Source organism: Xenopus tropicalis, chromosome 2 (assembly GCF_000004195.4).
Source record: "Xenopus tropicalis strain Nigerian chromosome 2, UCB_Xtro_10.0, whole genome shotgun sequence".
Lineage (NCBI taxonomy): Eukaryota > Metazoa > Chordata > Amphibia > Anura > Pipidae > Xenopus > Xenopus tropicalis.
The window spans coordinates 133,027,899-133,046,121 of NC_030678.2; the positions used below are offsets into that span (position 1 = coordinate 133,027,899).

At 38.2% G+C, this 18,223-nt stretch overlaps 1 long non-coding RNA gene across 2 annotated transcripts in view; it reads left to right on the forward strand.

Moving 5' to 3' along the window:
- LOC116408704 overlaps positions 1–17,059 on the forward strand; it is a 34,425-nt gene extending 17,366 nt beyond the window's left edge. The window contains exon 3 of one of the 2 annotated variants that reach the window (XR_004221168.1): positions 16,984–17,059. This is a non-coding gene — a long non-coding RNA (uncharacterized LOC116408704). Of the gene's footprint in view, positions 1–8,001; positions 8,086–16,983 lie in introns of those variants that run through there. The other variant, XR_004221167.1, reaches the window with a different exon arrangement.
- Positions 17,060–18,223: the final 1,164 nt, after the last annotated feature.

The following is an 18,223-nucleotide window of genomic DNA, read 5'->3' on the forward strand; positions in this document are numbered from 1 at the left end:
TACCACTGTCCTTCATAGGAAGAAACTGGCAACATTTGAGTCTTTTTTTGTCTAACACAGAGCCTAGACAGCTCCTTAGAAAGACAGCTATGATCCCACTGGTTGATGGGGAAGGCAAGAAGGGCATAATAGTCATATCTGCTGTGAACATTTTTGCCATGAAACTGTACTGGGTGAAAAAGCTCACTCCTCCCTAACAATAACTTGCTTAGGCTATGTTAGTTCTTTTTTTACCTACTAGTTTAAAATTGATGCTTAAGCATTCTTACTATTTTGTTTGACACATTACACCATTCCCACCCCAAAGATAAGTGAATCAGATCTCCCTTTCTGTATTCTGCCCAAGTTATGCTTGCTACAATAGGAAAGCACTAGGAAATGAGGTACTAATGTCATGAACCAACATATGCCATTTATTTTCTGATGATATTGGTAGCTGTGTAAGCTGTCTAATAATGTCATTTTACTGAAGCAGCGTAATGTTTGCTGTTATAACACCAGAAAGCTTCTAATCTCCTTTTTTAATTGGACTCACCTCATTACTCCCAATAACATTGGCTTTTAATTGAAAACTTCGGAGAAAGGCTTATATGACACACTATTACAAGCTATCCCTCCAAGTAGATAAGATTTAAACAGCATGATATAACTTGTTAATCATGAGACCAATGATGGTATAAGTGACCTATAATGAAAAGATAGCCCACATTGCCGCTGATTTGCAGTCAGAATGAAACCCACGGCAGTGCAGGGGGAGAATTTTAAAAAATGTTTGAGAGTCTTAATTAACAAATGATCCTGCAAAGCTTTTGCCATTATCAGGTTGCATTCTCTGCTTGAAACTAACTACCTGTGATTAGGCAGGATTATGTATGCCACTTTGCAGACTGATGGGTCCAGTTCATATACAGAATCATCCAAAATGACTGTACTATTTTACTGTATATAAGTTACACTCAAGCATGGGCCTGCAATTGGAAGAATTGGAGTGTATGCTCAGTGTGGGTGCTCACGTGGGGCAGGGGGTATGAGTTGGCTGCTGGCTGGGTTGCCTAGGGCTGGGTTGCTTAGGTTAAACATTTGGAATTTTAAAAATATGCAAGTCGCTTATACCCTTAATGGGACTAATTTAGGCTTGAGCTAATGCTTGAGAGGGGCCTGGAGTCCTGGATGGCAGTCAGCAAATTAACAAAGTATTGACCCGTATTAAAAGGTTATAGATGCACTGAAGGAGAAGGGAATTCCCCTTTACAAAGCACTGGTAAGGGTTGTGGCACACGCTAAGATTAGACACCCGCAACAAATCTCTCTTGTCGCGGGTGACTAATCTCCCCGATATGACATCTATGAATGTAAATTGCCATGTCATACTATGACATAATATGACTGCAAACGCCATGTTACTGTATGTTGCCAAAAACTCATGAACCACAATTTTCTTTAAGTACCGCCTGCCCCAAGTAGCTGTTAATATTTGCACAGATTAATGTGATATTTTGCGCATTTAACGCTTCATATGTGTTTGTGAATCATTCGTTAGTGCTATTTCTATTCGCTAATTAACACAATGCGTTACTAATAACGCTTTGCGATGATGCATTTTTTTTTGCACATGCCATATGCGGATTAACGCATGCAAAATGACTTTGATGAATCGGTACTTATTTATCACATGCTTTTTAACGCAAAAAAGCATGCAATAAACGTTATCGACCTTTAGTGAATCGGCCCCATGGTGCGGAAGGTCTCCGTAAAAACCCAAATTGACATTGTTTATTCTGAAGAGGGCATATAACAACCAAATTTATACAAATAATTGGAGACCACTATTTTGAAGTGTTTTGGCAATTATCCACCTACCTTTTATAGGTGGAATTTTGGTGAACCCAGGATCTATACCTCTGTAAGATACAACCCTATCATCCTGGTCATGGTGCCACTGTTGGTATAGATACTGGGTTACCTGTTGCCAAAGCCAGGTTTATTCAGTGACTTAAATAGGTATGACAACTTACCAATGTCAATGGCCTCTCCTATGTCTAATAATGTAAAAACCCTTAATTTCTAATTGTGAGGTAATACAAAAATATAAAAAAAGATTCCAACATTTATATAAGTAAAAGAATGCACTTTGGTTAGAATGAAAAGATGTTAATACTGGATTAAGATAATTGGCTAAAATGTTGATTGGGCTTTTAGCTTTGTTAGTTTGCATGGAATCCTCCTGGCTTAAGTATTAACAATATAAATGTCTGGCTGAAAGCCAGGCGCAGAGCATGATTGGTGAATTTATACATCTTAGATTATTGCCAAAATATGGTGGTGGGGGGGTTCTGTCTAAAAAAGCTGGCCCTAACCCTGTCTATAAGTGAAGATAATCTGTGAGTTATATTATTTAGATAATATGCTAACTTTCTTTTTTATTTTTTTCTGGCTAAGGTAAGTAACTGAAAATTAATCAAATTGATGACTTTTTAAATTACAAGTGGTTTAGGGGTATATATTTTCCCAAAGCCTTTATTTGGATAGAACGTTCTATAAATATTTGGAATTTTTATCTTCATACTCATATATTATGTGGGCTAGCTAGCAAGCTACCTGTTGGTGGAACCCATAAATAATAACTAAAGCTCCCTTTGCTACTGAAGTAGAACTGCTTAGATTGATATTATTGCTAAAATGCAAAAGATCTATGTGTTTAGTACTCACATTCTGCTTTTGTTGTTGATTCTGTGTTCTTTGACTAGGGAGATATATGTCCCACACTTGCGTACACATCTGTCATTGGGTCAGAAGACAAACTATTGTTGGACTGAAATTTATCATGATGTGGAAAATGTTTATTGTATCTCTTTTCTGATCTCCATGTTGACACCTATTTTAAAAAGAAATCAGCAGTGGTGTTTGGTCTGAGCAGGAGAAATGTTGTACTCTGTAAGCTACACTGGGAGGTAGGAGCCTATGTGCTTGGTTATGTGGTGTTCCAACATTAGGTGCTTAAGAAGGGACCAGAAAATGTAACTGTGCATGATAACTGATTTAATGAACAACCTGGATAGATGAATAACAAAAGAAAATAGCAGACTGCAGGATAGTGCGGCAAATTTTGACCACACAGATCAGGGTTTGATCCCTGACAAGTCCTGACATAGAAGTTCCACTTGAAGGACCTTGTACTTGAAGATTTAACACTTTTAACTGGTGCCCAATTGCGCTTATTCTATTGAAAGTTATAGTTCAATTTCAGCACCCTTCCTCTATCTTCCTAGCAAGAGCCCATCTGAGTGAAAATGTTGCATGTAACGCCCGCTTTGCTGGGAGTTGCTGGTCAACCTCTTTTTGCTGATGTTACTCAAATGTATCTCTCATCTTTTATCTATTCAATATGTTTTAACTGAAGTCTCTTCTTATTTGTCATTTTACTGTGCCAACACTACCTTGAATTAACCTCTCAGACAGAAACGGTTCTCTTTCCCAAATACATTACCCACAGCATCATTGAGATGTGTCTATTATCATTAACTGCACAACTATCACTTGGGGTTATCTTTGATTCTGCCCTGTCATTCATTCCTTTTCTCCATTAACTAAACTGTGTAACTGTCTTGTAAAGAATATTTCCAAATTATGGATGGCACCAAAATGGATTCTCTCATCATACAACTGCTTGACTATTGTAACTCTCTGCTAACTGACCTTCCTCTCCAGAGTCTGTCAGAACTTCAGTCCATAATGGATACTGCTGGCAGGCTCATACACCTCTAAAGCTACTTCCTCTACTATGCCACTCTGCCAGTGTCTACAATGGCTTCCACTACCTTTTCAGAATAAAATTCAAAGCAGTTAGCAACTCTGCTCCACTCTACATCTCCAAACTAATCTCTAAGTACTGGTCAGATTATGCACTTCCAGCTATCTGCTTCTCAACACCTCACTCCTCACTTAACTCCTCACGTGTACATAGTCATCATTCATTAGAGTTCCCAGTCATGTTCTATGCAAATTTCTCAATCTCTGTGCCGCTTAAGACACAGTTTTTTTAGAGAAGCATATCATCTAGACTAGCATCCCTTCAGAATACCTTGTACCTTATTACCTTACCTTACCACTGCTCTGCCCTATGCTCACATGAGAAATGTTTCACTGCTACACAATTTGTATTTCATACCCCCTTCTCCTTTTAGATTTTAAGCTCTGTTTAGCAAGGCCTACTTTACCTCCTGTATTGATCACTTTTTGTTTGTCATTTGTATATTTCATTCTACATTTATCTATTGTACAGCACTGTGGCATTATAAATACACAATAATAATTATAATAAGAAGTAACAGTGGTTTTTAAATGCAATTTAAGGTTTAGATGTAGGCAGTTTTGAGATATTAAACAAAAATGTGTGCTGACTGCAAAGTTATATATGGTAATAACTTGTATTGTTTAATTATTGTCATCACAGCAGTAATGTGAAGTAATGCACTATAGAAGAATTCTCCTACATGTGCCTGTCCTCCATGAAAGCTGAACAAATAGCCAAGTTGTTCGAAGACAAAATAGGGCTGAGAAACATAAGAGATAGGGATGCAACTGACTGCAGCCACCCAGCTGATATGCAGTCTGTCGCCTATTGTTATATAAGATTATGAAACGCTCAAAATGAGCCACAAAATACTTGACATTTGCCACCATGCTTGGAACCTTCCCTGCTAGAATGCAGGCAAACAAACATTTTGTGAACAAAACAAACTTGAATATTAAAATGTTGATCCGTTTGAAGCCAACCTTCTGATTTGCAGCACTGTGCATTAAAATATGATTTGGTTACTGTAAATACAGGAATTTGTTTTTCTTTGAACTATCACCTTCACAATGACATTGATGGGGTGGATGTAGCCATGGAACAGCATTTCTTTAATTCATGAATACTGACATGCATGCCCTTGAATGTCACAGTAGATGTACAATCTGCAGGCATGATGAGCCGTTAATGAGCACTCTATGTTTATTAATTTCAAGTGCAAGCTGATGAAAAGCAGAGCACTGAGTTTTTGACATCTGTGTCCTCTTTATTTTGTGCACAGAATATGAATTAAGTGTCATTATCAGTCACTTGCTTTTACTTCTCATAGCAACTCTTTCTTTTGTAAAATTATCCCACTACATCATTGCTCAGATTTAATGAATTCAGGATATGCAAGGAGAATTTATTATTCATTGTTTTTATTTTAATTATGCCCTAAATACCATATATGCAACATCATAAAATTCTACATTTGTGTCAAAAGTATCACATATTTCAAAAGAACTAATATATAGAACCTGATTGTTCTCTCTGAGCTTGGCATGCATTTAAGGAGAAACAAGTTCACTTCAAGTAGAAGGAAAGGCTAAGTCACTTGGGGGTGCCAAAATGTTTGGCACCCCCAAGTGACTTTAATCACTTACCTTTTACCCCGGGCTGGTGCCCCTGTTAGGAGAAAACAGCACCAGCCCGGGGTACCTGCGAGCAAGCGCCTCCTCTTCCTGCTCCTGTCTTCGCGCGCTTGCGCATTCGCAGTAGAGTGAAAAGTCGAACTTAAACAAAAAAGTCTGCTTTTTCACTCTACTGTGCATGTGCCGGCCCGAAGACAAAAGAAATAAGGAGGAGGAAATGCTCGCAGGTACCCAAGGCTGGTGCTGTTTTCTCCTAACAGGGGCACCAGCCCGGGGTACAAGGTAAGCGATTAAAGTCACTTGGGCCTAACATTTTGGCACCCCCAAGCGACTTTGCCTTTCCTTGTCCTTTCAGTGTCACCCTCCTGTAAACTGTCTCTAGCAAAATAATATTGTACCCTTTTGAGTTTTTAAGTAACACAGATAAATCGGAAGTTAAAAAGTTAAAGTAAAACTATAGCCCTGAACAATGTAGGTCTCTATAAAAATATATAACATAAAACAGGTCATATCTAAAGCCTTGCTTCATATAAATAAACCATTTTCATAAAAATATACTTTTCATAGTACCTATATGTACTATTGGGTACTCCTAAATAGAAAATTGCCATTTTAAGTACTAAGGGCTGCCCCCTGGGATCATACAAATACGTTAGGTCACATGAACCAGTTAATGGACAAAGCACTTTTTCTCCCATGCTACTTCCTGTTACAGTTAGAGCTGCATTATTTCCTGTCAGGTGATCTCTGAGGGGGCACACAGCTAAATGGCAGCTCAAGAGAAAGGCTATAAAAGGGCAGTATTTACTGATAAATATATATTCAAGTTTGGTAAGATTCTTTAATAGGCAACTTAATATGATATAAACTATTAGTTGGTTATGTATTCATTCTGGGGGTATGGTTTTTGACTGTTTATGTCAAAAAACAGTCAAAGTTTGCAGCAGTGGGTTTAGTGTGTGTGTGTGTGTGTGTACTGTATACTGTGTGTTATCACAGTTTCTGCATTTGACAATAGAACTATACATAAAACGTTAAATATTATTTTTCAACCAGGAAAGTGTCCAGAGCAGAGACTTTGTGTAACTCCATGCCATCAGAGAGATGATATTCCAGCCCCGATATTTAAAAGTAGTGATGAGCAAATCTATTCTGTTCAAAAGATCCACGAAACGGCAAAAAATTTGCGAAACGGCGGAAAATCGCCGCAAATCCATGCCTGGCGAAACATTTCGCCCATCACTATTTAAAAGTCCATATTCCATATGACCCAAATTAGTAGCATAAAATAGGAATGCTAGGTGTGGATCTTAGGCTAGATTTAGCCTGCGGTGATGCTCAGTAAATCGGGCTTATTATCACTCAGATATGGTGGGACAGAGATGCATGTCTGCCCTTCTGTGGTTGGCAACTGGCCACAATCAGCCGGCAGTGGAACAAATTTGACATGTTTGTCCTTGTTATTGTGCTTCCATGCAAGTCTGCATATGTGCTAGGCAGTGACCTTCCACAAAGTGGAAATAGTATCCATGCTTAATATTTATTCATTTAATTATGTTTCAATGTCAATTCTATTACTGCTATACATTTAAATGTATTGCCTTCTAACATAAAAATGACTATTTTTCATTGTATGTATAACTATGTTTATTAGTTAACATAATAATAGAGTAAATCTGTTTCCATCATCATGTAGCACTAAGCAGGTCTATAGCAGTGAAGACCCTACATGTCCATCTTTATTATCTGTTAATACAAAGCACGTGTTTGAATTGTATGCTTCTGTAATACAGATATATAGCACGAACAAACCTTAGATCTGTCAGATTTTTAATTCAAATAAAGGATCAGCATGTCATCCATTACTAATCTGCATTGCAAATTGCATCAAGCAGTAGAATCCATTTCCCCCAGCCCTTTACATTCCTATACCTACAGTACCCCTTTCTGGAGGACTGATAACTAATAAGCACTAGGGCTAATCTCTGATTGGTTGTCTGTAAAAGATCTCTGCTACTGCAGGCGACTAACCGCACGGAAATGCCTTTCCACCGGTAACAATAGGAGTCTCAGATAACATCGCTTCGGCTTTCCAAAGTTGCACAAAGTTGCCTGCAGGAGGAAGATATGCAATTTCAGAAAGCTGAAGTGTTGCAAAGGCCTTTCCAATCCCAACTCCTATTGTTGCTGGTGGAAAGGCATTTCGGAGTGGTTAGTTACCCACCGTAGCAAAGATCCATCATGGGGGACTAACTCACTCCATGGACATTAAACAAATACATACTGTTGTCTGTGGCTCCTATTCGGCACACATATACACTTATTTCTAATCAGCCCTGCTGCATACGGATTTTATAGGTGTTTTGTTTCAATTATCCTTTTGAAACTGGACCTTGATATAGTATGTATATTGTCTCATCAGACCAGTTGCACACAAGTGTTGGCAGCTGATGTCATTTTTGTGTGCTTAATTGCCCTTGAAATAAAATAAAGAAGGCCTATTGTACCTTGACATGGAATGAAAAGGAAGGAAATAGAAACATTTGTCATCTTTATTTTTTTTTTGCATGAAAGGCTTTAAAGCAGAGGTGGACAGAGCTACAATTCCTGGAATCATTCTGGCAGGCGCAGGTTGCACAAACCTTTTCTAAAGACCAGGCAATGTAGGTTTTTTATGTTCTTTTGCAATTTGCAAGATATGCATGACCCAATCTATTGAGGATGTTTTATAACAGCAATAATCTCTGGGCAGGCAATTGCAAGGAAGAATGACCTCTCAGTTACATTTTAAATAACAGACCATAAATTGCAGAGAACAACCAATTTACTGTGTATTAATGTTCAAATACATTTCAATAAAAGGTTCTAGTCATTAAACTTTGAACATTTGATCAAAACTAATGAACACGAAAATTAAATTTGGGGAAAAAAATGTAATTCGATAACTAAATTAAAGCTTCCGATTAAGACGTTTTTTTCTTTTAATTTATTTTTGGCACCTTTATATTCTGCTTTAGCATCTTCTTAAATGGAACCAGTATATTTGTTTCATTTATGTTCATTTCCAGCATATTCATTTTTATACAATACAAATGTGCCGAAATATTGTTTTTTTTTTGGATAACCAGTATATAAGGAAAACATATTCACCCATGCTTTAAACATTTGTATGCTACAGCAAAATAGGGGCCCTTAGCTGAAAGCCTATTATTCACAAAACTGGAATAGTAAAACATTTCCTTGTAGATAACTAAGCTGTATGAATCCATATTGGTGGCAAAACAACCCTATTGGGTTTGTTTATACCTCCCAACTGTCCTGATTTTAACAGCTCAATCACTAATTTCCCTTTGATCTCCTGCACTGAATGCTAAAAATGATACAATATTTCTCTAACTTAATTAAATAAGTAGCTTTTGGCAGAGAGCCCAGAAAACTTAACACCTGGACTGAGATACAATTGTAACTAATAAGCTAGAGACTTGCATTTTAAAGGTCAATGTCAGCTTCCTTTTTGTAAAATGGGAGTGGTATTTAGGGGGTATGATCACAAAAATGGGCTTGGTCCAAACATTGTCGTTTGCCATTTCTTTTTGTTCTTCTTGCAAATGTTGGGAGGTATGGTTTTTTAATGTTTAAATGATTTTTAATAGCCTTAAGGTAGGGTGATCCAAATTACAGTATGACCCCTTATCCAGAAAACCCCAAAGTCATTCTGTATAATAGATCCTATACTCGTATTAGTAAAAAAAATAAATATAAATGAAATTGCTAATAACACATTAGTAAGAGTTTTATGAAAAAACTGTGGTTGTACACTGTAAACAGACATTCAAGTCTAATACTTGAACTAGAGATATTCCTGTTTATTCTTTTATTTATATTAATGAGACTATACAAGAAAAATGTTCTGTTTCCTATTTATATAGTCATATAAAGGTCTAGATAACCTTTCCCTTTTCATTCATATTGTTATATTATTATTATTTTATTACATAAGTATATTCTGTCATGATTATTATGGTGTACTTTTTATTTCTAAATTACAGTGTTTACATAACAAATAATTCACTCTACCATATAAAATGTTGTTTTTAAACCAACAAATGTAATTTTTTAGCTGTAATATTGGTGTGTAGGTGCCATCTCAGTGCCTTGTGCCTGAGTCTGAGCTTTCAGAAGGAGCCAGCACTACACATTAGAACTGCTTTCAGGTAACCTATTGTTTCTCCTACTCCCATGTAACTGGAGGAGTCCCAAGCCAGACTTGGAATTCTTACTATTGAGTGCTATTCTGATATCTACTGGGAGCTGCTATTACAAAAAATAGTTTATTATGTAGGTGACTGCTAGGAAGAGACAAAGCAGGACTAACCTAGATTGTATGAAGGCATACCATTATGTTGATTGGATGAGGACATACCTGTATGCTGACTGTTATGCCCTGCTATAGAAACCTTGCTGTACATTCAAATTTTTCATACTCTAAATCTAATGGCATACTGAGCTGCTAAAGAAAAAAAGTGATTTATTGGCCTTTATATGCTTTTGGACTAACCGGTCTTTTACATGCTTTTAGGCTAATAAATCACCTTTTTTTTGCAACTCGGCATGCTACTGAAATTTAAACTTATGCTGTCAGACACAGATAATGATTCGGCACATTCCTAATTGCAGGAGCACATTAATAAAACAGGAAGGGCAATGACACATAAGGCACTTTTATGGCTGATGCTTGTAGGGACGATCAAAACACCTAAGCTATCACATCTTACTACATTAATGGGGTATGCTGGCTGCCCTAGACCTGAAATTGTTGATATATTTGAAGGTATTTGTGATGCAGGCCACTTCTAGCTGATGTCAATACATAGTGATCTGCTGTGAGTATCAGTCAAGACTTGGGTTGCCACCAAGCCGGTATTTGACTGGTGATTTGCCAGCTAGGGCTGGTGCCGACATTACACATTTACCAGCAAATATATAGATTTGCTATTAAATATGTAAGGCAGCAACCCTTCCTATAGATCCCTCCCTTCCCTGACACTTTCTGTAGTCATCACTCCCCTTTAAGTAGATGTCTGCCTTTGCCCCACCCATTTTCCTGCCCCAAGTGACGTCACCGCCTGTTCCCCATCCCAAAAGGCAGGCTTTAACAACGATAAAAGATTGCAACCCTAATGAAGACTCCTATATGTCTTTTGCCTATAATGTTTTTATATTCTGCCCTTTCCTACTCGTGGGTCACATTTATCAAGGTGGTTATACTGGGTAAATCAGGTTTACCCCATGCCACTGTATAAAGACAGGAGTGAAATAGTATGTAACATACACGGATTAATAAATAACAAATATTACATAATAACTAGTAATAAACCTAGCAATAGACCTATCTATTCACTAACTGACCAGTTGCAAGAAAAAGAGAGATAAAAACAAAAAACATGTTCTGTTGATGTATTTAAGTAGAGGGGTGCATATATATCAACACACACTGTCTATATTGCACAAGAGCCATGAAAATGAAATGCAATATATCAGTTATATCTTTTAATCAGAGCTTAGAAATCACTCATGTTTGCTTCAAGTTCCATGAGCTATGTTTAAATCACCCATGACCTAAAGTCATTTATATGAACTATAATAACTATCATATGTCCATAGACTGCCTCAGTGACTTTTTATACCTTATTTATATACAATACACACTGTATTTTATATTATTGCACAGTAACATGAAAGGGTCTTCCCCAAATTGTTGCCATAAAGTAGGAGGCATGGAATTATCAGGAATATGATTTTTTTACACTTGAACCAGGAATCCAGACCACTATTCCTCCTCCAATAAACTCTGCAGATGGTATTCCACATACAGAAAGTAGCATGCTCCTGGCATTGTGAGGCTCTGCTGGGGTTTGATGCTGCTTGCTGGCTGTTCTCCCTAATCACTTGGCCTGGAGAGCAGCCAGCTAGTGCTTGTCTCTTTCACTTCTTTCTTTGTTACATCACCCCAGCAGTCTTATTGGTTGGGTGAGGTCAGCTAATCAGGGCTGACTTTGCTGTTTCCTGTTTCCTTTGCCCTTGTTTTCACCTATGCTCCTACTTTCTTGTCCCTGCCTTGCTCCAGTGCTGCTCCAGTGCTGCTCCAGTCCAGCTTGCTTCCTTCGCCTGCTCCGCCCTGTGTTTACCTGTCCCAGATCCTTCAACTGATCCACCCTGGTCCTGCTGGTCCATCACCAATTTTTCTTCAACTTCATCCCGCTCTTGTCATTCGTTGATTCTTCGTCCTTTTCACCCTGTTCTTGCTTCTGTTTCTTTGTCACCCTTTTTCCTGTCTGTGAAATACCAGTTCCTGCCTGAAAGACTTTCCCCGCCTTTTCCTCCTTAGCACGCTCTACCTATTCCTCATGGGCATCAAGCAACATAGACTAATCTAACAGGCTTCCAAATAGTTTACTACTCCAGAGACAGCATTTTACAACTGCTTTTACCTTTACACCATTCTAACTAATTTGGCATTGTGTATGGGGTGATAGACTGGTGTGACTCTCCCAACATCTGTACTTATATCCTAACCTTGCTTCCAGCCGTTGGTGAGTTCTCCTACTAAGGGACAATTTATAAGGGTTTCCAAATACTCTTTGCGACGTAGCATATATGTTAACAGGCCCTACCGCAAATACACTTAAGTGAACCTGATACATAGATCATAGCAGGAGCATTTAACAGCATTTATATGCCTCCACAGACAAAAGTCACAACATAAACAGCAGAAATGTCTTAACCTAAAAAGTTCACCTGTTGTCATAGTAGGTGCTCACTAGAGACTAACAGCCTGCACTAGGGGCAGAATTATGAACAATCAAAGATCCAGAGGCACACTATCAGTTGAGAAAAAAATGAAAAAAAAAATTATGTAGCCCAAAAAAAAAAAAAAAAAGTTACAGGCGACGTTTGGGCCCTTTTTCAAGCTCGAGCATACAGCTGATAGTGTGCCTCTGGATCTTTGCTTGTCCAGGACTCCCTTAATGCATTAGTGGCATTGCTAGTATATCTCACAGTCTGCACCTATTTTATCCTCTTATCATATTGTTATGCCTGACATACTGATGCAAACTTACTAAATACACCCCATGGAGCCTCTTGGCTGATAGAATGCATTTATGTGCAATTTACTGCTCAGAGCTCACGTACACTCGCTATTTAATTATAGAACAGAGTAAGTAACCAGAGCAGTTTATGAACTATTACATTAACAAAAACACCATATAACATTGAGATTTTACATTTTGCTATCTTACATTGTCCTTTCTCCTCTTCCTTTCATAATGTCACCTAGTAATAAAAGGTTGCTTTCATGCTCCTTTGCTCCTTTTTGGGAATTACCTTTCATAACCCAGTTTATTTCCCACTCTTCATTCTCCTCTCCAGTTTACAATTTCTTTTCGCCTTTCCTCTCTGTGCCCCCAGAACAACAGCAATGACACATCTGAGGAAGTGAGGGCGGATATAAATTTGACACTGTAATTGTACGCATATTGCATTAGCCGTCTGCCTTTGTAAAGTACCTGTCAAATAACAACTCCTAAAATTACCTTTCCCTTTTAATAAGTCCAAACAATATAGTCTTTTTGCACCTGATACAGGAAGGTCTAGGTGTTTAGGTGCCATATTTTTGGATGCATCTGCTTGCTGGGTTAAATACTGACTTGTTTCCCTGTATTGTAGTGCTGTGCTATGAATCGAGCCAGACATTCCTTCACTGACTGCACTAATGACAGGAGCTCCTACAAACTGAATAAATCATCCCTCATTTAACAGTAGTAGAGAAGGTCTGCAGAAAGCGGAATTCATTCTCTAGGGAAGATGCGTTTTGTTTGGCAGCTTTTAACACATTCTTTGAAGAAAATGGATATCCTGAAGTAGAAGCAGCTTCATCCAGTGCAAATTGAAAATCAAGCAAGCTATTTCATAATGCCTCCAATCACAATGCATCACAAGCTGCTGAACAAGTAAACTTGTTATCCTTGCAAGGGTATTTGTTACCAGGAACCCTGTCAGATAACTGCACAACAGAGTAGAGTTTAATCAAAAAGTTGGTGTAATTATCTAGATATCAATATTAGGGGCTCAGGTCTATGCCTCAGTTCCAGAGGTTTTCAAACATTTTATTTATCGTTATTGATGCAAAGCATTTCCTTTATTTCCTTGCACTTTCCTCTAAGCACCTAGCAGGTTGTGCACATATATTTTCCTTTAGTAAATGTATTAATACAAATGATCGCTACTGCAGTGCATTAAGGGGGCTCCAGGGCCACTGACTTGGGAAGTGTTACATACCCTCCAACAAAGGGAGGTGTAAATTGAAGGCACTGAAATTACAAACACCTTTTGCTAAAAATGAGCACTAATGAGCACATATAGCACTTGTGTTTAAAATAACATTCTGCCTATTGTTTAATAAAAAAAACAACATATTCTCCTATTTTGTCATTAAAAAGGACTAATTTAAAAAGTTGGGCTATTTTCACCAAACGTATCCCTCCACCTTTATCAACAGGGCAATATGAAGAAGTAATATATTACTAATACATTATAGTATTGCATTGACTAATGCTAATTATTGAAAACTGTCTCCTATAGCTGTTACATTCATTAAAAAGGTTTTGCCATAAACCTTTACTATATAACTTTGTACATAGTTGCATAGTTAAAGGAACAGTAATACCAAAAAATGAAAGTGTATAAAAGTAACTAAAATATAATGTGCTGCTGCCCTGCACTGGTAAAAGTTGTGTGTTTACTTCAGAAAGTCTAATATAATTTATATAAATAAGCTGCTGTGTAGCCATGGAGGCAGCCATTCAAAGGAGAAAAGGCACAGGCAAAACAGATAAAACACTATTGTATTCCACAGAGCTTATCAGTTATCTGCTATGTAACCTGTGCCTTTTCTCCTTTTTTCCAGCTTGAATGGCTGCCCCCGTGGCTACACAGCAGCTTATTATATAAATTATAGTAGTGTTACTGTAGCAAACACACCAGTTTTACCAGTGCAGGGCCACAGTGCATTATATTTTTATTACTTTAAAGCTCTTTCATTTTTTAGTGTTACTGTTCCTTTAATATTATGTGTTATTTTTCTAACCCATATTCTTTACCTCTAGCGTTACAATAATATATAATCATATTTTTCCGCTGTATGATTTTTTTTCTATGAGAATCTTTTATTCAATACATTTTCATATGTTTCTGCCTCTCAGAAAACACAAATCCAGGTGCATAAAAAAGTAAATATCAAAATGTAGAACTGTATTTGAAATAATGTGTTTTACTCCATAAATAAGGCAGAAATCTGCTGCACGACAAAAAGCCTGCAGAGACTGCCTGCTGTTAGAGTTGCAAATGATGTGTGTCCGGCATTACTCCACCTCAGCATATTGTAACATGCACTGAACTGGGGTTAATGTGAAAAAGATCTTTTCCTGCTGTTCAGGTGAGGCATGGTCAAACCAAGTCATTCAATCTGACTACAAATAAAGACCAGATAGCTACTTTGTGTTCCGCCTTCTATCTCTCAGTTTTAGTATTACGATGTCCCATTTTTTATAATATTATAACCACAGCTACTTATGGTATTATCCCAGTTGTATATTTCTCAGTAACAATGTTTATGCTGACTGGAGTCAGGAGTATTAAATCCATATGTAGAAACCTGGGACTGCATTAAGGGGTTGTTCACCTTTAAATTAACTTTTAGTTGGATGTAGAGAGTGATATTCTGACACAATTTGCAACTGGTCTTTAGTTTTTATTATTTGTGTTTTTTAAATGATGTTGTTAAGTAGGTCTCTTAGCAACCAGGCAGCAGATTAATTAAGAAACGTGGGTATGAAATAGGAAAGGACCTGAACAGAAAGACAAGTAATTAAATATAACAATAACTTTATAGCCTCACAGAGCAATAGTTTTTGGCTGCCGGGGCCAGTGACCCCATGCTTGGGGGGGGGGTCACTGGCCCCGGTCATTGAGAGCTGGAAGAGTCAGAAGAAGAAGAAGGCAAAAAATTCAAATACTGTAAAGAATAAAAAAATGAAGATGAATTGAATAGTTGCTAAATATTGTCTATTCTGTAACATACTAACAGTTAACTTGGAGGTGAACTACCCATTTAAACATCAGCAGTCACCAGCAGTATGACCTTTCTTCCAATGTTTGATTCCATTCTTTTAATATGAAATTAAAAGTAGATCACAAACATCAGCTAAGAGGCATTCTCATTTATGCTCTTTGTTTCACCCTGTGGTGTGGTCTTGAGGGGGTCCCGTCTTATCCATCAAGTCACCGCTGCAACCAGCAGAGCAGTGCTTTAAATCACAGTTATATGACAGAAATTACATTACTAAAGACCAGTAACTAATGATATCACTAAGCATCCTTTATAAGGATTTAATTTACAGGATATTCAGGGCCTTTCCACAAATCCGGGCCTGACAAGGACTAGGGTTGCCTCCATTCCCGGCTCATTACCTTAGGCAGGGGGCAGGGATGGGGTTGGCAGTGACATCAGAGGGGCAGGGAGGGGGTGGGGAGTGAAGTCATGGGGCAGGGCTATGGTGTGGTGATTGGCTGATCGCCATGTCAGTCTCAGAGTCCTGCCTGGTTATCCTAATTTGGAAAACTGGACAGGCAAAACTTGGCAGGTGGCAATGCTAGCTATAACATAATGCTGTGTGGGGTACCATAGTTGGCACACATAGGCATCATATTGCAGGCAGAACAATGCCTGTGATTAAAAGGTGTAGTGATTGCAGAGATTAAAAAATGTGAACAGTACAGGGGATTACATGTAGAAACAAAACAGGGAGATAACAGGCTGAATCTGAGGTGTGAACAATGCAGGGGGCAGTTAATCTCAGTACTGATACCATTTAATGCTTACTCAAAGGTAAGCAGTCACAGCAGCCAGACCGGTGGGGAGCCACACAGAGTTGGAAGAGAGTTTTGTGGTTAACAAGCTGTGCAACTCTAGGCAGAGTCACCTAGAGGCTAAATAAGCAAATAAAGTTCTGCCGAGCATAATAAAGGGCACTGACTCAAGGGATAAAAACATAATTTTGCCTCATTATAGGACCCTGGTAAGGCCTTGAGTATGCAGTGCAGTTTTGGGCTCCAGTCTATATTAAGGATATTAATTAGCTGGAGAGAACAGCATATAGAACACAGAGCACTCATGGGACTTAAATTATGTGCAAAAATGTAATGGTGTAAGTCAACGTTTCGGTCCTACACAGAGGAACTTTATCACAACACCTTAAAGGTCCTCTGTGTAGGACCAAAACAGCAGAACCTGGGCCTCACTTGCCTTTCAAACTCTCTCTCTCTCTATATCTATTTGTAGGGGTTGAAGTTGATTGACTATTTGTTTCAAGCCAAATGAACTATGTAAATACTGATGTATGTTGCTTAGGGACTGAGACATTTTACTAAAATAACTTGTGTATTGCAGTTTGCCTTATCTCGTAACATGTATATTTTTCTTTTTACTGACAATAGCTCTGTAGAAGAAATGGGTCAGCAGACTACTGGCATTGTGAAAATGAAAGGCAAGAAGGAAATGAAGGGCTTCACAGAGAGCACACATTAAAGGAACAGTAACACCAAAAAATGAAAGTGTATAAAAGTAATTACAATATAATGTACTGTTGCCCTGCATTGCTACAACTGGGGTGTTTGCCTCAGAAAGACTACTATAGTTTATATAAGTTAGCTGCTGTGTAGCCTGGGGACAGCCATTCAAAGGAGAAAAGGCACAGGTTACTTAGCAGATAACAGATAAACCACCATTATATGGGGCTTATCTACTAGTTATCTGCTATGTAACCTGTGCCTTTTCTCCTTTTTTCCAGCTTGAATGGCTGCCCCGGGGCTACACAGCAGCTTATTTATATAGTAGCTTTTCTGTAGCAAAAACACCAGTTTTTTGCAGAGCAACAGCACATTATATTTTAATTACTTTAAAACACTTTTAATTTTTTGATGTTACTGTTCCTTTAAGCTCTGTAAGTTGATTTTAAGTTGCTTTTCTCTCTCTCTCTCCCTCCCTCCATCTCCCTTCCTCAGGAGAGAAAATGATTTTCTAGCAAAATGCCACAGTCTGGCATGTTCAGAAATGATTGTGCATTTTTTTTAAACCATTTACTTAAGTGCAGTCTGTCTTGAGATTAAAGTCACGTAGAAGGGCACATTTGCATTTACTCCTTAGCTGTCTCCAGGTATCTGCACTTCATAGACCCAAAGAAGCAGGGTCGGATTGGGGTGTGCAGAGCCCATCGGCACTGCTGCCCCAGGGTGGGGACCCCCTAGGAACCCCCACTGCCCACCCAATTTCCCTCACTCCCAAGCATACATACATTATAATTATTTTCAGCGCAATCTGAGGAGGGAGATCAGCAGGGCAGCACTGGTGGGGATCGGGTCTAAATTTCAGGGGCCCACTAGGTTTTTTTCCCGGTATCCCACTGGCCGAGTCTGACCCTGCTTAGAAGATCAGCTAGGGAATGGCCTCAAATATCGAGAAGACACTGGCATTCTTTAAAACACCAGAGAAATGTAGCCTCTCAAGGCAGATGAGGACAAATTATTTGAAAAAAGTCTACCAACATAGTTTTGGATGAATGTCCTAAATATCAAAAATTCAAAAAATTGTAGAGTGTAACTAAGCCTCTCCACAAGTCACTAAGTAAATGATTATCTTGGGAAACAGTCACTAAAAGGTACTTACACAAGACATGTT